Here is a 26,066-nt window from a genome sequence, read left to right on the forward strand (position 1 = left end):
GCTACTTCCCACAGACTCAAGCTTTCATCAGCTATAAAGGAGAATGGGGAGCAATACTAATGACTTCCTTACCCAAATATGGCCAGTGACCATGTTTGGGCAGTGGTGTCACTACTATCCTTTTCCCTTGCTTACATGGTCGGGAAATCCAGCCACGTAAGCAATGTGCTGGTGACAGAGTGTGTCATTGCTCATACACAAGGGTTAATGGTTGGGGATAGTGGTTGTGGGTAGAAGAGGGTAGAAGTGCCTGGGTCAGAGGGTGATGGGAAAAGGCTACCCCTTGTATACTGATACTTAACCTTGTAACCTTAGAAAGAGAACCCATTGGGGTAGGCCTGTAACAGGCTCAGGTGGAGATCCCACTTTTGGGGGACCTACAGTGAGGACTATGGAAGAGTTGAGTGGCCACCCAATGTCAGTTTTGGACTTGTACCGTGTAGATACATGGATGTTCGAACTGAAAGGGCAGATGTGAAGGTTGTGTAGTTAAACAACTGTTTATATTTCTTCTGCTACAGTAAAAACATGAAAAGGTTTATTGTGTGGACCTTCCTTATTTCTGGAGGTGGGATTCAGGCCTTAAAATCTGAGTGACCAAAGATGGCAGAGTTTCTCTATGATAGAGGTGTGTGTGTGCCCTATCTTGTCTCTGGACAGGAGGATGGTTTGTAGGGGCCCTTGTCCAACATAGTCTTTGCTGGCAGTGAATCGGGACACTGACACTAACATGCTTCCTTAGGAATCATTGACAAAGTAAAACTGTCACACATACAGTATAAAAGTGATAGAAACTATTAACAAACTGTTAATGTGATTTTTTAAAAATCCATTATAAAGTTTGTACATATATATCTTCTTAAATGTAAGCCAATAAGTGTGGATTTCTTTCCCCAAAATTTTGTGGACAATCAACAATTGGTGTTTAGGTGAGGGTGGAAGATAAAGGCACACCATCCAGTTCTGCTACTAGCAGCCTGTCAAACTCTAGAGAGGCTGACATCTGCAGCAGCTGGATGGGACAGGATGGTACACCAAGTGGTACTTACGTTTAGTGCTATATGTGCCCAGAAACGAATGCCCAGTTTGCAAGCAGCATTGCACTAAATGCCCAGGGCATATTGGACTTTAAGTGTATCTATGTTTAAGATTTAAAATCATATAATAAATTCCGAATTGGATTTTCAATTATTTGTAGGCTTCTTCTATGGATCTTGAACTTTTTAAACTTACATTGTAAAGATCCCCTTACATTTACTTCCCATTATTTTCTGTAGTACATTAATTTCTATGATCTTCAGCTCCATCTAATGGCTAAAATGCAAAATATTTCAGAAAACGATGTCACATTTTGGCCACTAGATGGAGCTGATGTTAATAAGAGAATATTGGGAAATGTTGTTCTGCCTTCACGAATGCCTGCACGTATTCATCCAACAAATGTTTTATCAATAGACCCCTATGTGTAACATACATTTAACACTAAACAATGTGAACAATCCAAGCAAATAGACACAATACATAGCACATAGTTATTATAGGTAGTAAAGTACTGGCCACAATAATCAGGTAGACAAGTGTGGTCCCAAAAAACGATGTTTCGGGGTACAGAAACTCCTTTCTTATTTAGAACCTAACTCTTGTGCTTGCCTTTAGCATTAAAACATCATCTCCCACAGGCCAGCCCTCTGGTGCACCAAAACAATATTTTGCACTGAAAATGCATGAGACAGCATGACAACATAGGAAAACAACTGAGAAATTGGAACAGAGCATTGTTACTCTACAACAGGTGATTCCTGGCACAATCACCTAAAAGTTGCAAATACAAATATTGAAAATGACTACTGAAACAACATTAAATATTAACACTTAGAAACCAAGTCACTTCCGGGTATGTGATGTATGCGATTACATCACCCAAAGCTATACCTGGAAGTGACTTGGTTTCTATGTATGTGCACTAGCTGCAGATGTCCCATTGTATTTTACATTGTGCTTAGTCATCTGAATGCAAGGATATGATGTGCATTATATAATGTGAATGTTTTTACTGGGTTTTGTTTACAATAAAAGAAAAAAAATGGTAAAGCATTATTGGAGATTCCTTTTTTGTTTTTGTATCCTGCACTGTTGGCTTGAGAACCGGAGGAGGAGGAGGAGTAGGAGGAGGAGGAGGTTGAGGAGGAGGAGGTTGAGGAGGAGGAGGTGGATGAGGAGGAGTAAGAGGAGGTGGAGGAGGAGAAGGAGGAGGCGGAGGAGGAGGAAAGATACAAGCAGGAGTGAAAGACCCGGGGAAAATGTAATGTATGACCTAATATAATGTATGGATCATAAATAAAAGGTGAGAGCACAACTGGTAATGCACAGAGGTGAAGGTGGATTGTGGCACAATCATGATGTTGGAAGCACACAACATGGAGAGAAGTGTCAAAGTCTAATGTGAAATTTAAAAAGATTTTATGAATCCAGCATTGTTTAATCCTCCCTGCTTTCTTTCATGCTTTCACCACGCCATGACTGAGAGACTGTATCATTTGTCACATGAACGAGCATGAGAGAAGGCTGCATGTGTACAGCTTTCTAACAGTTACCTCCCCCTTCCTCCTCTGGTTCTCCCCTGAGTGGCTGCTCCTTTCCATATCCTCATTGGCCCATTGTAAGTCAGGTGGTGTCATGTGCGTGCTTTGCGTGTGATGTGCAGGCATAGTGGCGACTGGCATGCACGCACTTATCTATGTCAATGACTGGCATGCACGCCACAATAGTGTCCTTGCTGGGGGGAGTGTAGATGTGGGAGGTGAGTCTGCTGACATCATGACTCCACCCCCAACCTCTGGCATGAAGACACGCCCACCGATCAGCTCTAGTTTTCGGGCTTACACAGGTGCTGGAGTACAGAAATAAAAGGTAAAGTTACATTGGTTTAGACCAGGGATTCCCAAACTATGGCCCTCCAGTTGTTCAGGAGCTACAATTCCCATCATACCTAGTCATGTATGTGAATGTCAGAGTTTTACAATGCCTCATGGGAAGTGTAGTTCTGCAACAGCTGCAGGGCCGTAGTTTGGGAATCCCTGGTTTAGACCATTGGACACATTGCTGTAGTACATGTCTTTTTGAGTGCATGCAATGGAGGTTTACAACCACTTTTACCACTTCAGCTCCGGAAAGGTTTACCCCCCTCCATGACCAGACCATTTTTGGCAATACGGCACTCTAATACTTTAAGTGACAGTTGCGCAGTCATGTGACGCTGTACCCAAATAAAATTGATGTACTTCATTGTCACGTTTAAGAAACCAGTGGTGAGATGATTTGAGCTTTTTTTGACATTGTGTGTTATCCTGCTGGAAGTAGCCATCAGAAGATGGGTACACTGTAGTCATGAAGGGGATGGACATGATCAGTAAAAATGTATATATAGAGGAAATAAGTCCTTTACCTCTAGGAGTGCACTTGCAGATTATTTTCAAAAAGAGTGAATTCCTTTGGGGCAGATAAGGAATAATGTGATTCAAAGAACAGTCTAATATTATAGCATCACCACATTTCGCTATAGGGAATATTTTTAAGGGATTGAAGACTAAAGAATGAAATAAAACTTCAGTTTCCTGAAAGTAGGAAAGAGTAGTCAGTTGATTGTATTCCCACCGGGTAAAATTACTAGGTGAGGAAAACGCAGCAGCTAATTTCGGATTGCCTAAGAAAGAGGCCAAGGGCGAAACATAAAAAAATAACTGGTATTTATGTTTTTATAGATTCCTCAACTGTAGGGATCGTGTAACCAGAGAATCAAATGGGGCAATTGCTAAATGGGATATATTTTAGAAGCTCAAAGGAGAGGGGGCTCTCCGATCTCCACCGGCATGCTGCTCCATCTGTCAGGGAAGCTGATTCACGCTGGTGGCTCTCCTTAGTGCATTCCTGTGGGCCCAGATGATCCACAACCACCCTCCAGTCCATCCTGTTGCCTGTTCACTATCTTCTGCGGGAACAGTATACATCACAGCACCTCTATGTATTGCCAGCAAGTATCCTTGATGTAAGTGATTATTGAATAAAAGTATTGCTGTTTTTTACTTACACTGACCGGGCGCCCTTTTTTTCTCTTTCTGTTTGGCTTTGAGGGATCCCATACCTCTATTAGGAGCTGCCGGACTTTGCTTACATTTGGCTTTATTACCATCTGCTGCCTTTTCCCATACTGGCTCTTGCAATTGGCTGCATCTACTCATTTTCCAGCTGACCATGGACTATATGGACTATTAGTGATATATACTGTACTTCCTCCGTTGGTCACATTCAGTTTATGTTCACATGAACCATCAGATGCCAGTAAGCGCTAACTCACTTACTTTTTAGTCAGAGGTTTGTTTCATTTTAATTGCTGTCACCCTTCCTAGAAAGGAGATGGGCAATGTCTTCCATAATTTAAGCATATTATGAATTTTAGTATTGATAATAGTATAATTTTGTTGAAATAGGTAAAAAATAGAATAGGTAAGATTAATCCCAAGGTAAGGAATGGAAACCCCATACCATATAAAAGGGAAAGAGATTTTAAGTCTTTGAATATCTCAATTTAAAACAATGCAGTTACATTCAGAGCCATCAATAAAACATTCTTGTCAATGCACTTTTATTTACAGCCATGTGAATGAAGCCTTATATGAGACTATTGCTTGGGGTCAAATATTCTTTGAGCCATTTGAAAAAGTCTTAAACACTAACCAAAAGTAACAAACATTAAAACATTAGTAAAAACGTTTACTAATCAGTTACAAGCAGAATGACAAGGGGGGGTATTAAATATTTTACTATTACTAAAACATAAGACGAGAATTTTATTTACTGCTGACTGAAATAAAATACATTTATATAAAATGTATTACTGGATGCCTTGCTTATTAAATATAATGTGGATGTTGGATCTGTTTGAATTTTAACGTCAAGCCAGTAATTACATTTTGTATTATTTATAACAATGCGCTTCTGTTTGTTACAATAGTAATATTTCGGAAATCTTTTTGGAAAGATTTGCAGCTAAGATTTCCCTTGTGCTGGAAGTGTTCTGATTTATTTGTACAGGGAGTTAATGTCAAGATGGATTGGACTCTGTGTTCTTTATTACTGCCGGATGAAGGCATAAAATCTGAACCACTCCATTCTGAGATGGTAAAAACGACTTCAACCTTCCCCCAAACTTTAGTATAAATTTATATATACAGTATCTCACATTTTAGTAAATATTTTATTATATCTTTTCATGTGACAACACTGAAGAAATGACACTTTGCTACAATGTAAAGTAGTGAGGGTACAGCTTGTATAACAGTGTAAACTTGCTGTCCCCTAAAAATAACTCAACACACAGCCATTAATGTCTAAACCACTGGCAAAAAAAATGAGTCCAGTGAAAATGTCCAAATTGGACCCAATTTGCCATTTTCCTTCCCCGGTGTCATGTGACTCGTTAGTGTTACAAGGTCTCAGGTGTGAATGGGGAGCAGGTGTGTTAAATTTGGTGTTATCGCTCTCACTCTCTCATACTGGTCACTGGAAGTTCAACATGGCACCTCATGGCAAAGAACTCTCAGAGGATCTGAAAAAAAGAATTGTTGCTCTACATAAAGATGGCCTAGGCTATAAGAAGTAGAGATCAACGTTTATCGGCAAGGCCAATATGCACTTTCCCTGATATAACGGAATCGGCCCCGGAAGTTACCGATATTGCCGATATTTTTGTGACGTCATTCTGCCTTCTTAGGCTGCCTCCCTCGCCTTGGACAGCCTCGTCTGGAGTTGGGACTAGTCTTGCAGGAGTGTATCACAGCCATACACCCACCCACAGCAGCCCGGTGCCAGCCAGCCACCTACACCCACAGGCCCTGTACAAGCCAGCCAGCCACAGGCACTGTACCAGTGAGCAAGCCAGCCACCCAGAGGCCCTGCACCAGCCAGCCACCCACAGGCACTGTACCAGCCAGCCAGCCACCCACAGGCCCTGAACCAGCCAGCCACCCTCATCCCCTGTGCCAACCAGCCACCCACCACAGAGTGCCAGCAAGCCAGCCACCCACCACCACAGGGTGCCAGACAGACACCCACCCACCACAGGGTGCCAGACAGACACCCACCCACCACAGGGTGCCAGCAAGCCAGCCACCCACCCACCACAGGGTGGCATACAGCCAGCCACCCACCACAGGGTGCCAGCCAGCCAGCCAGCCCCCCACCACAGGGTGCCATCCAGCCAGCCAGCCAGCCACCACAGGGTGCCAGACAGCCAGCCACTCACCAAGGCAAGCTAGACAGCCAGCCACCGACCACAGGGTGCCAGCAAGCCACCCACCCACCACAGGGTGCCAGTCAGCCAGCCAGCCACCCACCCACCACAGGGTGCCAGACAGCCAGGCACCCACCACAGGGTGCCAGCCAGCCATCCACCACAGGGTGCCAGAAAGCCAGCCACCCACCACAGGGTGCCAGACAGCCAGCCACCCACCACAGGGTGCCAGCAAGCTAGCCACCCACCCACCACAGGGTGCCAGACAGACAGCCACCCACCACAGGGTGCCAGCCAGCCACCCACCACAGGGTGCAAGCCAGCCAGACACCCACCACAGGGTGCCAGCAAGCCAACCATTAAGCATTAAACAAAAATGAACATGTTCAGTACCAGATTTTTGTCAAAAATTGTCTTTATTTTACAAAACTTTAAATGTACAAAATATCGGCCCATATCGGCCGATACCGATATGCGATGGCCAGAATATTGGTATCAGTATCAGCAATGAAAAACCAATATCGGTCGATCCCTAATAAGAAGATTGCCAAGACCCTGAAACTGAGCTGCAGCACGGTGGCCAAGACCATACAGTGGTTTAACAGGACAGGTTCCGCTCAGAACAGGCCTCACCATGGTCGACCAAAGAAGTTGAGTGCACGTGCTCAGCATCATATCCAGAGGTTGTCTTTGGGAAATGGACGTGTGAGTGCTGCCAGCCTTGGTGCAAAATTTGAAGGGGTGGGGGGTCAGCCTGTCAGTGCTCAGACCACACGCCGCACACTGCATCAAATTGGTCTGCATGGCTGTTGTCGCAGAAGGAAGCCTCTTCTAAAGATGATGCACAAGAAAGTCCGCAAACAGTTTGCTGAAGACAAGCAGACTAAGGACATGGATTACTAGAACCATGTCCTGTGGTCTGATGAGACCAAGGTAAACTTATTTGGTTCAGATGGTGTCAAGCGTGTGTGGCGGCAACCAGATGAGGAGTACAAAGACAAGTGTGTCTTGCCTACAGTCAAGCATGGTGATGAGAGTGTCATGGTCTGGGGCTGCATGAGTGCTGCTGGCACTGGGGAGCTACACTTCATTGAGGGGACCATGAATGCCAACATGTACTGTGACATACTGAAGCAGAGCATGATCCCCTCCCTTCAGAGACTGGGACCCAGGGCAGTATTCCAACATGATAAAAACCCCAAACACACCTCCAAGACAGCCACTGCCTTGCTAAAGAAGCTAAGACTAAAGGTGATGGACTGGCCAAGCATGTCTCCAGACCTAAAGCCTATTGAACATCTGTGGAGCATCCTCAAACAGAAGGTGGAGGAGTGCAAAGTCTCTAACATCCACCAGCTCCGTGATGTCGTCATGGAGGAGTGGAAGAGGGCTCCAGTGGCAACCTGTGAAGCTCTGCTGAACTACATGCCCAAGACGGTGAGGGCAGTGCTGCAAAATAATGGTGGCCACACAAAATATTGACACTTTGGGCCAAATCTGGACATTTTAACTTAGGAATGAACTCACTTTTGCTGCCAGCAGTTTAGACATTAATGGCTGTGTGTTGAGTTATTTTGAGGGGACAGCCAATTTACACTGTTATAGAAGCTGAGATCAATATTTTGATGTAACTGTGTTTTTGTAAAAGTGTGTTTTTGCTTTCTTTAAATCTAGTATGTATGTAACTAAAAAAAAAAAAAAAAAAAAAAAAAAAGGTCCTTTTTAAGGTCCCCTCCAAATTTCCAAACTTTTTTTTTTTGCTGCTGTGATTCGACTTCCTGTTAGAGGGTTGCTACGTTCCTTCTCTATGGCCCCACTGTATGTAGGAGCATAGCCACCCTCTCTTGCTCTCTCCTGAGATGGACAATGGGATTTGTAATGTACGTGCAATTTATATGACCTCAACAAACATTTACTGTTCATTCCAAACAAACGGAAGAGAAAAGGAAAGGGGGAGGCTCAGGAGCTCATTGAAGATTTCACAAGGAGCCCGAAAAACACAATAAGAAACAATTTTATGAAAAATAGATCACAGGGCCATTAAGCATTTAGGATGCGTATGGATTATTTTTAGCTATTAAAAATATTGTTCAACATCACTTTAAGCTTGTCATACACCGGTAAAAATTTCTTCAAACAATTGTACAGGAACTCTAAAAAAAAACTTTCCTCAGAGCATTTAATCTTGCCATCATTAATTCATCAAATTTTGTTTGGAAATTTAAAATTTTGGTCCAGACCTGCTACTTGAATTGAATTTCAGACATATTAAATATTCTCTTTTTTTTTTTATTTTTTCCTGAATATAAACCACATTCACAATTTTAATTTTGTATGTTTAAGAAACATTTTCTATTCTGCTCCTTCAAATTTTCTCATTACTACAATCAAAAAAGAAAACCATTGAAATTCTACTAGTGGTAGTGGAGGACAGCTACAGCTTTAGTCTTAAAGTGTATATAAACCTAACCTTCTTATATGTTGTTCTCCTATGGCCTGTAAAATATACTGTTGAACATGTTTTGTTATATCTGTATGATAAGTGCAAAATAATACCCGTTGATCCTCTCAGAAATCCAGTGTTGTTCTGTGTACTTTGCAAGCTTATCTCCATAGATGTGCGCAGGGGGCGTGCTGGATGTGCCTGGGCACACCTTAATCACCCCCTGCATCACAGATTCCCCCTGCTGATATTTCACCAACACCAAAGCCCCGCAATGGGGCTTCTAAAAAAATAGTAAAAAAAAAAATAATAAGTATAAAAAAAAACTGACACCTTCCACTGCCCTACTGACATCAATCTCTGCCCTAATGACAAGTCCGCTGCTCTACTGACACCATCCACTGCCCTACTAACACTGTCCAGGTTTTAATACATTTGGAGTGCACACACCTAATGTTATCTCAAAGATTTTTTTTAAGTAGTATGTTAGGATTTAGGAACACCTCCCCTTGTATTATAAAGAGGAAAAGAGCAGGGGTGTTTAGTAATCCTAATATACTTCCTGTACTATAGTGACAGCATTTGTAGGCAGGTGAAGTCAACTTTCTTCACTACAGGTGCTGCTCAAAAGGACAGAATTGGTGGTAGGGAAAGTTTCTGACATCCATCTGAGCAGCCGGACCTCCTATCTACAGTTTCCATCTCATTGTATCACAGGTCTCTCTGTCCTACTTCCATCAGCTGCCCCCAACAGAGCTTAATTGAGATCCTTTGTCCCTTGGACGTCCAGTACTTTTCCCTTCCAATAGAGCCTCATGAGTCTCTGGAGAAGTTCAGAGTGGATTTAATGCCATATTTTGAAGATCCTTGGGAATCGAAAGGCACCTGTGTCCTAACTGCCAAAGGATATTATCAAGCCCTTTTGACCTTCTGTTTAGGGGGTCCACATCCTGGGGTAAGAGGCAGTGTGTTTGGTGTTGATGGTGGCTATTCTTGGACTTTTCACTCGAGTTCCATTTGCACTTACTTCTTTATTACTCAATCTTTTTAGATCTGTTGGACTTTTTAACATGAGCGCTGCACTTTATTGTGATATTGTATGCTCTTATGCCGTTATTCCTGCATATGTGTTAGCACTGCAGCTGGACTTTACTAATTATATATCATAACTAGTATTCTTGGTATCCTAGCGCAATGTTTTGTGATATAATTTTTTGTACTAGGGAAAGTTTCCAGACAAGGAGAAAAGAAGAAGGGATTTGTCTCTTTCCTGGAAACCTCCCTACTTGGGCTCGGACTGGCCAGGCCGCATCCCCCCTCTTTCCAAACAGATGCTGTCAGCTTGGCTGAGACCTGCTCCTCAACATGCTGCTGTTATCAATGAGTGTTTCCCAGTTGGGCCTCCTTACACTGGACTTGTTGTGAACTGTTGTACTTTGACTTCAATAGAAGTTTTTCAGCTGCATCTAGACTGAGTGTGTGCACCACACTGCATCCACCCACATATTGCTGCTCTATAGATTTAGTACAGTGGTACAGTGAGTAAGGATTGTCACTCCAGGGTAGAAGGTGTGTTAGCTGTAGGATCCTTAGGTGAAAATAATGGTAACGTGTCTGGAAAAAAACAAAGGCAGACACCGTATCTAAAGATTGGTAAGCTGCAATATGTTACATTTTTGTTACTGAGTTTAGATACTCATTACCCTTTATCTTCTGGAATATGGCATGCCATTTTTTTTTATTGTAAAAATGGAAGGGGGGGGGGGGAAATGTAACTGCTTGGTAACATACAAGTCATATCTAAAACAGAGCATTGCTATTTGCTGGACACATGTAACAAGCCCTGGTGAGATCAGCATACTGCTCAGGTTGCTTTCACAAGGCAGGTCCTCTACCTTGATAATGGGACCTTGAGCTGTGCTGGAATGTTAAAGTGGCTATTAGATAAACAAATTTCCATATACATACATGGAAGATGTGCTGGTGAGGATCATCTTATGCATGTTCAACTGTTCCATCCATCTTGTGTGTATAGCACCCAAGCATCGGGTCTTGTTTTATACTGCAAAGCTTAAGATAAAGTGTAGCTTCAAAAAAAAGATTCCCTACAGCTTTAGTCACCTGACTTACCTGTAATGAAATACATCCCACCTTGTGCAGGTAGCTGAATCCTGGAGAAGTCTTTACTGTAGGAATGTCCTATCCTCGTCCTGTCTTTGATCTTTCAGCGTTGCAATGGTTAATCGCTTTGGGTCTTCAGCAGTACAGATGGTCTGACGGGGAAATGCCCTCTCCTTCCTCCTTCTCCATTAAGAAAATTTCTTCCATTGATAAATTTGCCTGTAACTTCATCTGTGAATGGTGGAGAGTCTGATCAGCCACAGCATGATGAGAAAATTTGAAGAAATAGGATGAAAAATACAGTATATGTGTTTTTTTTCGATTGGGAAACTACATTCATTCCAAAATCAAATGTTAAAAGCAAACTAAATTTTGAAATACTTTAGAACGACATTCGCCCAGTCATCCAATGTACAAATCATTTTCATACTAATATTCTTGTGAAATGTATTAAAAAATCTACTATTGTATGCTTAAAGTGTGCATTTACCTTTTCATAAAAAATGAAAAGGTGAACTAACACTGTACACCCCCCCCCCCAGTCTCTGTTCCACTTACCTCCAGGGGTGGTTGGCTTTCACTGCCCATGCAGCTGGTGTTGCAGGGTTTCCGGGATTTGAAAATCTCAGATTCTTCCCCTTCTTCGCTTAACCTCCCTGGCGGTATGATTATGTCAGGAATTATGTACCAAAAGCGGTACAATTTTTTTCATAGAAATTAGGCGTTATGTACTATAGGCCTACAATTCTTAGTAATTACTGACTTAAACCTGACCAAAACAAGACTTTAGTAGACATCCCAGATGTGATAAATTTGAAACACAAACGCATGAATTATAATCGAATCAATAATATAATTTTATATTATTGATTAGATTATAATTCATGCGTTATATATTATATATATTATATATATATGTGTGTATATATATATATATATATATATATATATATATATAATATATAACGCATGAATTATAATCTAATCAATAATATAATTTCATATAATCTAATCAATAATATAATTTTATATACATATATATATATGTGTGTGTGTGTGTGTGTATATATATATATGTGTGTGTGCATATATATATATATAAAATATAAAATGTGTTATGTGTTTGTGTTTTGTGCAACGTTTGAATTTCCCTCCCAGTTCTGCTGCAGGGAACGGAACCAGGAAGTCATCATACCGACAGACAAGCGGCCGGGGATCTCGGCTGGCGGTCACAGCAATGAGAGATCATCGCTGGATCGCCAGGAGAAGGTAAGAGACACCGCTGTGCTCTCTGCACATCTACCCCGAGCGTGACTCGGGGATACCGATCCTAGACAAAAAAATCCACCCGAGTCACGCTCGGGGATACCGCCAGGGAGGTTAAGCACACTGGGACAATTCAGAGCCACACTGATGCCAGGACATGACCAAACAGAATCACTCGGATCTGTCCCATAATAAGACCTTTCCGATCCCTGGACCCCTGCATCAGCTGCCTGAGCAGTAGAGATGAGCTCAGGCGTGTTCGAGTTGCTACATCCCCTTTCGCACCAGGAAGTCAACACTGCACTCCACTAATCACAGTAAGACTCCCGATCTGTGCAGCTGCGGATCGGGAAATGTCTCACATCCTGTGATTAGCGGAGTGCAGTGTCGACTTCCTGGCGGGATCGGGCACGTACGAACTCGAACACGCCTGAGGTCATCCCTGCTGAGCAGTGACAGCTAATCATCCATAGAGGTAAATGCTGTGGTGACCGGGGTAAGGGGGAAGAGTGCATGGTGTTAGTTAACCTTTACATTTTTGGTGAAAAAGAGAAATTACACTTTAAGGCTATGTACCAGTCACTGTTCAGGTATTGTCCTAAATTGTCTATGTGATGTCAATTATTATTTTAATGCCCCTTTTACACAAGTGCTTCCATTAGATCTCAGCAAGAGATCCATATACTGATCCCCTGCTGAGTTGGACCAGAACAGAATCATTTTTCACATATAGCGATGGGTGAACGGTTCGGCCCGAGCATGACTTTGGGTGGCTGTGCTGCAGTGTTATGAGCAGAGAGCGGGCTGCAGGCTATATTACACTATTGGGATTCTCTCTTCTCCATTTATGAGTGCCAAGCCACAAGATACATGTGATGTAATATCCTTCCACTTACCATATACAGCCCAATAGACCCACATGCAATATTGCTAAGGGGTCCACATCTTTTGGTAAGTGGAAGCACAGTGGAAGCACTTGGTAAGTGGAGGGTGATAAGCATAGTTCACTGCAAGAGTTTGAAGTTGTGAGGCACTTCAGCACTTTATCTGGACCAACATTGGAATAGTTTCCTTGGACTTTCACTGAGCACTTGCGTGTAGTAGACATTTGTATTCAAATTTCACCTGTCACATTTGTTAATTTTAGTTTATTTGCACTGTTTTGCGCTGTGATTTATGATGGATTATGTATTATTTTTTGAACAGCAGCAATGGTGATTTGAATTTAGGATTTAATTCAGCATGGATTTTTTGAGTCTAGTTCAAACACATACATTGCAGTCTGTTTTTTAACTATCTAATTACTGGTAAAAAAAAACGGACTAACAAAACTCCCGTATAATAAGGTCTAATAAACTTTAAAGCTAAACTAAACCTAATGATTTCCTAAAACAGTTTCAATGCATGCCTCGAATTCTGATGTTTGTTGCAGAAAGAGTATTTGAGCTCTGCCTGTGCTACTCCCATTTGCCTTGGTGTTTGTCCATGTGCCTCAGACCTGTGTTCCTGATCCTGGTTCTGACCCTGCACCCTGACCCTGTACCCTGGCCCTGTATCCTGACCCTGTACCCTGACCCTGCATCCTGACCCTGCATCCTGATCCTGATTCTTTACCTGCCTGCCTGTCCCTATTCCCGTATACCCTCTCCCTATCCTGGCTTACTCCCTGCTCTTTCTGCCTAATTTTCTGTGTATGACCCTGACTCTGACACTGACTATGCTTCTCATATCCTGCTGTCTGTATATATTTACTTTAGGGTGTTGCTCATTGTTCACTCACTTATTAGATTCTCTGGTTTTGGTTTATGCAGTTCTGGTATATTGGAGGTGCTTTTATATTTTTGTTATTCACTTATTCTTAATAAATTACCTTTTTTTACATTATACTTGTGCCCGGTGTTCTCTGTACAAGTCCACACATTTCTGGTCATGCCTGTTTCACAGGATGCCAGCGCTCGGTATCCTTAAAACTGGCAGAGCTGGCTCCCAAAAAACTGACCACTGTGACAGCCAATCACAGTGGTCAAATGATCAGGCAGACCTTCCCACTGCCCAGGTGTAGTACCCTGGAACAAGGGGGTGAGCTGGAAGAGGGTAAAAATGTAAAAGAAAAAAAAAAGGATGCTATGGGGCAACTCTGAAAAAATAGTACTCTGGGTATAGACTGCAGCACGTATGTTAGTTTTGATTTTGCTTATAATTCAACATTAAGAGAAAACATAAAAACCCAAGTTTGTATTTAAAAAAGGACAAATTCAGGCCTGCCCTCCACATCTTTTATGTAATAAATGATGTGAATCATGTTTAATTTGTTTCCTGAGTGTTTTGCCATGTCTCACAGCTGTGAATTCAGATGAACACACAGGATGGAAGATTAGAACAATGTGTTTTAGACAAAGGGCACACAAGTGAGGAGATAATAGGGTCGGCTGATGATTGTTTTGGAGAATTGGAGGATTTGCATTCACATTGCATTCACTTTGATTATGGAACCTGAATGGGTTTGTAAACTCTCTTTTGTGGATGATTGAAGAACATGAGCTCTCCACGTATCGCATTCATGTATTACCCAGAACAAAAACTTCTGATTGGTCGAAAGTTGTCTTCATTGAGCCAATCCATGAATGAATGAACTTTAGTTCAGTAGTAAGAGGATGTGTCATTGGTGCATATACCAACAAGTGTCATGATTTATAGACTGCTTTTCACTATTTAAAATAAAGAAAATGTGTTTTCTATTTCACTTCTTATGTGTGCAGGAAGCACTTCAAGAGGCATTGAACAATAAGGTTAATACTAAAGGTAGAACCTCCTCAGCGCCTTGGATATTTACTATTAATACAATTTAAATGAATATAAAAATATAATTTGTCAATTAATTTATAAAGCTGCTACTTTAAATAACAATAAATATAAAGAGATGGTAAAATCGTGCAAACTACACAAAAGAGTATCCAAGCATATTGCAAATATTCGCAAAGGTTTTAAAGACCATAGTGTCTCTTTGCATTTTAAACTTAAACACAATCAGGATCCGTCTGGTCTAAAGTTTTGGGAGATTATCAAGACCCACCCATACTGCTGGGGATCCAATGGGGTGCGGGAGTTGTCCAAGCTTGAGACCAGGTGGATTTATTTAACGGATACTTTGTACCTGAATGGCATGAACATTGAGTTGGATCTCAACTGCTTTATAAGTGATTATTGATCGATTTTATTTCACTAGAATAATGTATCCACATATAATATATTTATTTCTCCATGTTTACTATGTTGGGGTTGATGTGTATATTTCATTGATTTTTCATACTGACTCTGTATTAATTAATGTATAATAGTTCTTAAACAATATATATGAAATTTGATTGTTTTGCTAATAAGATGTAACAACTTAGTATCTTGTATTCGTTGCTATAGGCCCATTCTGTGTGTGTGTGTGTTAAGTTTAATGGCCATTAGCCCGTAATAAATTATTGATGGTTTATTGATTTAGTGCTGTCACTGACACTACTTCAATTTAGTAGCAAGAATAGGGTTAATTATCCCTGCCCTTGCATGTTAAAAGAGAGAGGCTAGGCTGCGTGATCATGCCTGCAGATGAAGACGGAATGACGAAATGCGTCCGTGGCGTGATCATGTAGCCTCTGATATTGTGTAACGGCACTTGGTGACGGCACCTCTGGGGGACACAGCTCTACACCGGACTTTCGGGACGACGGTAGGTTGTGGTGAGCTTCTCTGAGGTGTCGTCTATAATACTATATACCAAATGCTGCTATTGGTTCTGATGTATTGTAAGTGCGATGATTAAAGGGGGGATTTGATTAATACAAGTTTGCATGGTTTTACACTATGTGCTGCATCCTTTCCTTTAATATGCACTTTGGGAGTGAATGAGATTCCTATGGAGCTTTTAAAGTGAGTCTGGGTGTGATTCATCTTTTAAAGTGGTAGTATACTCCGCTTTTTAACTTTTACCTACAGGTAAGCCTATAATAAGGCTTACCTGTAGGTAAAATTAAAATCTCCAAAACCTTCATGGTTTAGGAGATATTAACCCTGAATGCAGCCGCTGACACCAGTGGCGCATGCGCTCTGAAGGTCCGGCATATCTTGCGATGCATACTAGCTCATTATGTCTTTGTCCTGCAGGGTTTTTTTTTTTTTTTTTTGAGGATACAACCGCTTTAGGAGCTTGGCTGTTGGATTTTCATTGAAGTCATTGTGTATCATACCTCTGGTGAGTTATTTTGCAATGGGGTATTAATCACACTGGTGTGGTGAAGGCACGAATCGGCTTTGGTCGATGAGTAATTTGGTTGATTAATTACCTGCCATATCGAGATTCACAGACATTAATTTGATAAAAATCACCACTCATATGAACTTTATGAACTATTTATTTATGCAAACTATCTTTTTATACAGAACATTTTTATTTATTAGATCTTGATCCTTTGAGGGTTCAATTGAGCGCTGCTTATGCTATATGTGTAGTTTGCACGATTTTAGAATCTTTTTATACTTCAAGAGGTATGTTTTAATTTGGCTAAAATTTGATTTAGCCTTGTCTTGCAAAATTTGCCAAGAAAATATTTAACTGAGGGAAAAATAAAGGCTGTCATTACCTCTAACTCTGTTGATGTTAGTTAGGCCCTTTTCACACAGTCTGGATGCGTTTTGCTCAGCAGAGGATCTATCCACTGTTCCCATGCTAAGTTAAACAGAGCAGCTGGATAACAAGTCTGTATCCACTACGCTTATGCAGAGCAGACACGGACACAACCCGCTCTCCTTTATGGGCAGTTGTATGTAAACAGACCAGCTGTCTGTTTGCACCTGACTGCCCTCCAATCCGATATGGCCAGACGGAGGGAAAGGGATCCCCTTCTGTGTCGCTGGGTATAAACAGACACATCTGACTACCCATAAAGGAGAATGGAGGGTCAAATCAGGTCTGCCTGAAAAACATGCAGATGGATCCATTCAGACCTTTTGGGTGAAAGGGGCCTGAGCAGTCTGCCACCTTGACCCCCTAACTTCAATACTATGGGGATGGTTTACTAAAAATGTGGAGGCTGTTTGTTCAAGATACAAAGTGAATGTTAGAATATCCAGATAAGTGCACGTTCGCCAGCACACCATGGGTCTTCAGTTGCAGTCCAAAATATTTTATTGCAGAGAGATCACATCACAAAAGAATAAGTTCAATGTTTCGGAGCCACACATGAACCCTTCATCAGGCATGTGATAAAGTGCATACAGTGGAAACAAATCAAATTAAAATCAAGGACTAAAGTGATACTTTGTCATCACATGACATCACATTCCTGCCAAAAGACCATAGCCTATTGTAAAACACATCCATATTCCTAAACATAATGGTAGTGCCCCTGTATATTGATGCGATGGTGTGGCTCTTTACCCATGTGAGCGGCTGTGTCCAATCACAGCTAATAACATGTAAACACAGAAGTGTTGGAAACTGGCTCTCGCCGTCCCCCACTATCAGAGTGTGAGGAGAGGAGAGCCGATCAGCGGCATCTCCTCGTAAGGAAAACCTGTACAGGTAATTAGGGCACTGATCATCAGTGCCCTGATGATCAGTGCAGCCCCAACAGTGCCCAGTAGTGATGCCAGTCAGTGACCATCAGTGACACTAATCTGTGCCTATCTGTGATGCCCATTTTGAGCCCATTAGTGATGCCAATCAGTGCCACTCATTAGTGCTGCCTATCTGTGCCACATTTCAGTGCCCACCAGTGCCGCTACCAGTGCTGCATATAAGTGCCACCTATCAGTGCCCATCAGTGAGACATGTTAGTGCCTCCTCATCAGTGCCACCAAATCAGTGCCATCTCACCAGTGCTTATAAGTGCCGCCTCATCAATGCCATCAGTGCCGTAACATCAGTGAAGGAGAAAAATTACCTATTTACAAAATGTTCTGAAAGAAACTGAGAAAAACTTTTTTTTTTTCAAAATTTGCGGTCTTATTTTTTATTTTTTATAGCAAAAAATAAAAAACCCAGCGGTGAGTAAATACTACCAAAACAAAGCTCTGTTTGTGTGAAAAAAGTGCTAAAATTTTCTTTTGGGTACAGCGTTGCATGACTGCGCAATTGTCATTCAAGTTTGACACATGACAGAGTGTCTTTGGCTGGAAGCAGAGTCCCAGGAGGGGGGGGGGGGGGGGTGACGGCTGTCTCTCCTCCTGTCAGTGTGAGGAAAGTGTCCTGGGCAGTCGGCCTAGAGGACGGGCGGTTGAGCTGAGCTGCAGAGAGAGGGATCCATTGTGCTGTGGATCGAGTGGAGCTGCTGGGCAGAGGTTTCCAGGAAAGCAGTGTCATGAGTACTATAAACTGCCCAGGGGTCTGCCTAGGATAGGGGACCACTACAGAAGGTCAGAGGGAACCAGGAGCCAGCTAACCAGTAGAGAGGTCTTTGAAAAGGGGGAGCCAGTGTCTAAGCCCTGAAGATAAGTGTGTGAGAGAGGGTGCCGTTGCAGTGATAAAGTAGTTACCTCAGCAAGGAGCACCAAAGGGAGCTTCAACAAGGACTTTGAGTCACAAGGAGGTGATTGGAAGTCAGTCCAGAATAACAGTCAGCAAACTAGCGTTAACCGGCGTTGACCGGCATCAAGCCAGTGTCAAGTCAGCGCCAACAAGCATTTTTCCAGTTGTCCCTAGCAAAGTGTGCATAGTTGAGCCAAGGGAGTATCCCACTCATCCCTTCTCCTATCTAAGTTCTCAATAAATACAAAAAAAAAACAAAGATACTGGACTGGTCATTGTCTCAGTGCTCACACTTGGAGAACATGCTTAAATGTGCTGTTGTTGTTAGTGGTAGCCCTGGCGGACCCATATCCAGGGCACAATGGCTGGAAAATCTGCTACACTACATTGTATTTACTCAACGACACTTGCAGAAAACCCGCAAGTGTCATTTTACACAGGAGGAGCACCATTTTGACAGCAGCTCCTGCTATATATAACAAAGCAATCCCAACTGTCATTTTGACAGCTGTTAAAAGCTATTAATAGCAGCAGCAGGGGGAGAGGCAGCAAAGAGAGAGAGGAGCTGGACATTCAAGCAAAACAAAATCCTTCTATCCTTCTGTTTATCCTTTTGAGCCAAGGAAGCTGAAATCTTGGCCTCTGTTTGATCTGCAACTGCCATGGTGCTGCACATGTGATCAGTTATGACACCAGCCAAATCATAGCTTGAAAGTTTGGTTCAAACTTTCAAACAAGCAAATGTGACAGTTAGCACCCCTGGCATGCCTGGAATGTAACTGTTTTTTTAAACCATTAAACTGATGGGTTTATTTCCCCTTTAAAGTGGAGTTCCACCCAAAAGTTGAACTCCGCTGATCTGCTCCCCCCCCCTCCGGTGCCACATTGGCACCTTTCAGAGGGGAGGGGGGAACTGGTATCTGTTTTGACAAGGGACCCTTCCCCACTTCCGGGAGACAGCACTGCAGCGCTGTCCCTTGGAAGTTCGGCCCCCTTCTTTTTCCTCCACCGCCGGGCCAATTACATGCGCAGTAGGGAACCAGCAGTGATGACGAAAGGCTTCGCTGCTTGATTCCCTTACCCTGGATGGCGGCGGCGGCGGCATCATGTGCCAACATCTCGGGCTCCCTGGACAGGTAAGTTCTATTATTTAAAAGTCAGCAGCTACAGTATTTGTAGCTGCTGACTTTTATTTTTTTTAAGGGGGACGGAAGTCCGCTTTAAAGACGCGTCCTGAATATGTTGTTGAAGTTAGATATATCTCTAATGTTCCAAATCCTGAAGTCGTTAAAGTATATCTTAAACTCTTTTGTCTGTTTTTGATTTGGATAGAGTAGGAAATGGTTAAAATCCCTTTCAGTTTTTTTTCCATCTGTGTCCCATGGAGGCAATTACCCATCACTTCCTCTTCCATAAACCCATCAGGAAGAGAGTGAAAATTCTCTCTTAGACAGTCGTCACTACAGCAAATGTTGATTTCCTCTCTATTCCTGTTCCAGTGACATGTGCAAAGAAAGGATTCTGCCTTGTGTTCCATCTCGATGACAATGGCTACCAGGACAAATAGAGAGGGTGAATCTCCCCATTGAAGAAACAGTAATAAAAATCTGAAAGGGTTAATAAACCTTCCAAACTTTATCCAATATTAAACAAAGAAAAAAAAAAGTGCTTTGATATAATTTGATGAAATGTGTGACTAAGGAAACCATGTAAAAAAAAAAAAAAAGATGACGTTCTCATTGTTGATCCATAGGGGGCACCATTTGCTAATTCCAAGCTCTTTTCTTTCTGTAAAAATGAATGTTGCAGACTGCAATCCAGTTGAAGCTACAATGTATTATTAAGAAGTGAAACAATATAGCGAAGCAAGAAAACTTTGAAGAGTTGTTTTGCATACAAGTAAAGTGTTATTATTTTTCTTATCAGTTTTTAATACAACAGGTCATTTAAAAAAAAGGGGTGAAAATAGAATATTAGTGCCGGTTTACACATATGCGATGCGGGAACCCTGCAAATCCACTGCGGGCTCCCGCATCCCACTTGGCTCGCAGGCAGTTCACACTGCCATATGCGAATCACTGGGGGTGTCAATCCGAAGTTAATGACAATCCCAGATCAGTTTGTATTTCGCAGTGCGAACTGTCAACTCGGACATGAATCGGATTGCATAGTTGTGAACACCCATGTGATCCAATCTGGTGTGGACCAAAAAAAGGGTCCTGTGCGACTTTGGCCCGAATGCGATGCAAATTCAGCCATACAATCTTGTGTACAATTCACAACACACAGACATCACATTTGATTTGCAGAGCAGTGCGCTGCGAATCACATGTGATGTCTGACATCGCAAATGTGTGTGACCAGCACTTATGGTAACAGTGCAATTATCTATGTACAGTACTTGACACCAGTCATTAAAGTAAAACTTCACCCTAAACAGTAAGTTCTGCTTTTAAGCATCCCCCCTCCTCCAATAATATTAGAGGTTTATTTTTCTTGAGGAGTAGGTACCTAGTTTTGGTAGGCGATTCCACCGGAAGCTCTCTCCACCCCACCCACCCATCACTCCCTGCCCGCAACCTCTTGGGACACATCAAAGCTCCCTAGATAGAGCATTCTTTTGGTGGTATTTGATCACCACTGCGTTTTTCTATAAACAAAAAAAAAAAACAATATTTTTTACTTTATGCTATAAAACATATCCAATTAAAAAATGTAAAAAATGGAATGTCTTCATCAATTTAGGCTAATATGTATTCTGCTACATATTTTTGGTAAAAAAATAATAACCTTATGTCTTGTCTTGAACTGTGGTATGTTCATACTGCTGCAACTCCACCCAAAAGTGATACTGGAAACTGCTCTCCTTATGTTTTGTCTTTAACCACTTGCCGACCGCCGCAAGTACATATACTGCGGCGGTCAGCCCCTCACAGGCAAAGTGACGTATGGGTACGTCACTGGGCTGTGAGGCTCTGGGGAGCGAGCGCGCGCCGCCGGAGGCGAGCTCCCGCGCGGTTACGGACCCCCCCGCGCGTGTGACCGGCGAACCCGATGTCCGCCGGTCACTCGGCGATCGTCGGTGGAGAGGGAGAAAGGCAGGCGGCTAGTGTAAACAAGCCGCCTGTCATTCTCCCCTGTGTCGAAACTGTGATCATACGGTTCTACTATGTAGGACCGTTGATCACTGTTCCTACAGCTCAAGCCACAGCCAATCACAGTTAGAATCACGCCCCTAGGGACACACACCACCCCTCCCTCTCAAAAAAAGTTAACCCCTTCACTACCAGTGTAATTTTACAGTAACAGTGCATATGTATAGCACTGATTACTGTAGAAATGTCACTGGTAACCCCAAAAGTGTCAAAAATGTCAGTCAAGGGTCCGATCTGTCCACCCCAATGTCGCAGTCCTGCAAAAAAAAAATCGCAGATCGCCGCCATTACGCGTTAAAAAAAAAAATTACTAAAATCTTTCCCTTTGTTAGTAAACGCGATAACTTTTGCGCAAACCAATCAAAATACGCTTTTTGCGATTTTTTTACCAAACATATGTAGCATAAAACAAATTGGCCGAAAATGTAAAAAAATTTAGATTTTTACATTTTTTTGGGGGAATTTCATATAAAAAAAATGTGAAAAATATTGTTATTTTTGCAAAATTGTCGCTCTTTTTTGTTTATAGCGCATGTTCAAAAAATCGCACAGATCAAATACCACCAAAAGAAAGCTCTATTTGTGGGGAAAAAAAGGACGTCAAATTTGTTTAGGTACAGCGTCGCACGACCGTGCAATTGTCCGTTAAAGTCACGCAGTGCCGAATCGCAAAATACCCCCTAGTCAGGAAGGGGGTAAAATCTTCCGGGGCTTAAGTGGTTAACTGTGGTATGTTTATTTTGCTTAACCATCTGTAGACTGTTCTCATTGCAATGCTTTTTTTTCTCCCTATGTCTTACCTTAATTTATAGCCTGCTCTTATCTTTGTTACCTGTTCTCTTATAAGTCTGTTTCGGAAGTGAAAATGTTGTGTTGTTTAGCCAGTCATACTTTATTAGCTCCGAATTAGTTAAAGTGGTAGTATACTCCGCTATCTGACTTTTACCTATGGGTAAGCCTATAATAAGGCTTACCTGTAGGTACAATTAATATCTCCTAAACGGTTTAGGAGATATTCAACCTGCATGCAGCCGCTGACGTCTGCGCTCTGAAGGTCCAGCGCACCTTCAGAGCTCCTTGCTGGATCTTTCCGGAAAGTGAAACTTCCGTGCGCAACGAGTGACGTCATTGCGGCCCTGGCTACTCAGCGCCGGAGCCGCCAAACCAGGAAGAGATACCGAGGGAGCATGTCGGCTCCCTCAGCGTTGTCCAGACGACTGTGCCGGGGCTTCGTTCTAAGGTAAGTATTTTATAATGAGCTAGTATGCAATGCATACTAGCTCATTATGCCTTTGTCCTGAAGGTTTTTTTTTAGTATACAACCTCTTTAATTGGAAAGCACCCACCCCCATCTCTAACAGTATATAAGTAAGCATCTCTTGGGGGAAGGCAAATTTGCAAAGGGGGGCACATTTACTGTGAAGCTCTTTTGCAAAGTGGGGCTATTTATATAAGTGGGAGCACTTCTGACTCTGCACTTCAGCGATTGCACAAAGTGAATGAACACAGGAAATGCTGAGATAAACACCACAAAGACTACAGGTGACTTTGTTTACCCCTTCATCTCTTTCTCATTGTAACATGCACTCTCTACCACTCCTTCTGACAGCCGTATCCTCTATCCTTAAACTCTCTCTTTCACCCCTCTTCTCCACCCCACAGCTTATATATATATCAACCTTACTTCTGTCCTCTCCTTATTACTGCACTCACCATCTCCTGCTATTTCTAAATCCACACGCACACAAGATCTCCAGGACACTGGGGCATGTCCCTTCATATAAAACACACTCTTATATTACCTTCCTCACCTTTCTGCTTCTCTCAACCTCTAGAGATATACCCCCAAACCCTGGGACTCCTTCACTTACCTGTACTCAACACACCCATTTTAGTTCCCATCTCTCTTTTTCCCAAGACCAGACTCCCTTTCTTTTGTGCCCTTTGGAATGCCCACTCTGTCTGTAATAAACTCACCTCTCTCCTCTCTCCATGACCTCTTTATCGCTAACTCATTTAATCTACTCGCAATTACTGAAACCTGGCTTCATGAATCTGACACTGCGACTTCTGCTGCCATATCCCAAGGTGGTCTTCCCTGGACTCACTTCAGTGGACGCAAAGGAGGGGGTGTCAGGATCCTTCTAGCCCGACATACCCACATAGCACCTTTCAGGTACTTCACCCACCTCCCTCTCTGTCACTCTCCTCATTTGAGGCACACTGCATTCCTCTTTTCTCTCCAGTTTCTCGAAGGATAGCTGTGATCTACCCCCCCCCCCCCCCCAAGACCAGTATCAACCTTTCTTGATGACTTCTCTGCCTGGATACCCTACTTTCTCTCTTCTGAAATCCCCACAATCATTCTCTGCGACTTCAACATCCCTATTAATACTAACACTCCTGCCACTTCAGAACTTCTCAGTCTAACCTCCTCCATTTACCTAAAGCAATGGATACTACTCACTCTGACAGCAATATCCTTAACCTTGTTTTCTCCCACCTATGCACTCCATACAACCTCAAACTATCCTTTCCCTCTCTCTGATCACTATTTTATTAGTTTCACTCTCTCCCTCTCCTCCGCCTCCTCTCCCTCCAACTGCCTTACAGTTACCCGTAGAAACCTACGCCATCTCAACCCTTCTCTTCTCTACTCTGCTACCGACCACCTCTATGACAAAATTGCACCCCTGTCCTGCACCAACCTAGCCATTTCTGTCTACAACGCTTCATTTTTAGCCTCCCTGAATACACTGGCCCCCCTCACTACACATCAAATCAGGCCCGACCCCTTCAACCTTGGCAAACAGATAACACTAGAAATCTGAAAGAGTATAGCCGTGCTCTTGAGCACCTATGGCGTAAGACTTCAACCAATATAAATCTGCTCTCCAAAAATACAATTCCAGTCTCCACACTGCCAAGCAGACCTACTTTATCACTCTCATTACCAATTTATTATCCCGTACCTGGCAACTCTTCTCTACCTTCAATTCTCTACTTCGTCCTCCACTGCCTCCACCCACTAACTCACTCACTGCCCAGGATATCGCCAATCAGAAGATTGATACAATTTGTGAGGAGATCTCTGCTGTCCAGATCCCTTCCATGCTTTACACTTCATGCCCACAGGTACAATCACTACTTCCCTCATTCAACCCCACCACTATAGACAAGGTTGCTAAACTGCTTGTTAATGTCCAGCTAACCACCTACCCTCTGAATCCCTTTCCCTTGCAAATGCTACGTTCACCCTCTGGCTCTATTCTACACTCTCTATCCCACATCTTCAATCTTTTCCTTTCTTCTGGCATCTTCCCAAACTCTCTAAAACATGCACTAGTCAGCCCCATACTTAAAAAGCCCTCACTGGACCCAACCAATCTTAACAACCTATGCCCTATCTCCTTGCTCCCCTTTTTATCCAAAATCCTTGAACAGATGGTCTACAACTGACTGAACACCTTGCCGAGAATAGCCTTCTTGATCCCCTTCAGTCTGAAACGTAGAATTTTTCCTCCACCATGTTCCCCTGATCTCTCTTTCAAAATCGATGGCACAACTATCAGCTCATCCCCACATGCCAAGGTTCTAGGTGTAGTCCTGGACTCTCCTTCAAGCTCCACATCCAATCACAGTCACTTGCCGCCTCAACCTCCAAAATACGCCCCTTTCTAACCAATGACACGACAAAGCTCCTAGTTCACTCCCTGGTCATCTCGCACCTCGACTACTGCAATTCCCTCCTCATTGGCTTACCTCAACATAGGCTATCCCCCCTTCAATCCATCATGAATGTTGCAGCCAGACTCATCCACCTTACCAATCGCTCAGTGTTCTATTCCTCTCTGTCAATCCCTCCACTGGCTTCTGTTCACCCAACAAATTAAATTTAAAATATGAACAACATCTTACAAAGCCACCCACAATTTAGCCCCCAGCTCCATCACTAGCCTAGTCTCAAAATACCAACCTAATCGCTCTTTTCGTTCTTCTCAAAACCTCCTGCTCTCTAGCTCCCTCGTCCCCTCCTCCCATGCTCACCTCCACAACTTTTCCAGAGTCTCTCCAATCCTATGGAACTCCTTACCCCATTCTGTCTGATTATCTCCTATTCTATTAGCTTTTAGACGATCCCTGAAAACCCTCCTCTTCAGAGAAGCCTATCCTACCCACGCCTAACAACGATACTTCCATTTTCTCCATCAGCTCACCCCCCACAGTTATTGCCTTCTGTTTCACTTGACCCTCCCTTCTAGATTGTAAGCTCTAATG

Source organism: Pelophylax lessonae (genome assembly GCF_965119305.1).
Source record: "Pelophylax lessonae genome assembly, chromosome: 1".
Taxonomy (NCBI): Eukaryota; Metazoa; Chordata; class Amphibia; order Anura; family Ranidae; genus Pelophylax; species Pelophylax lessonae.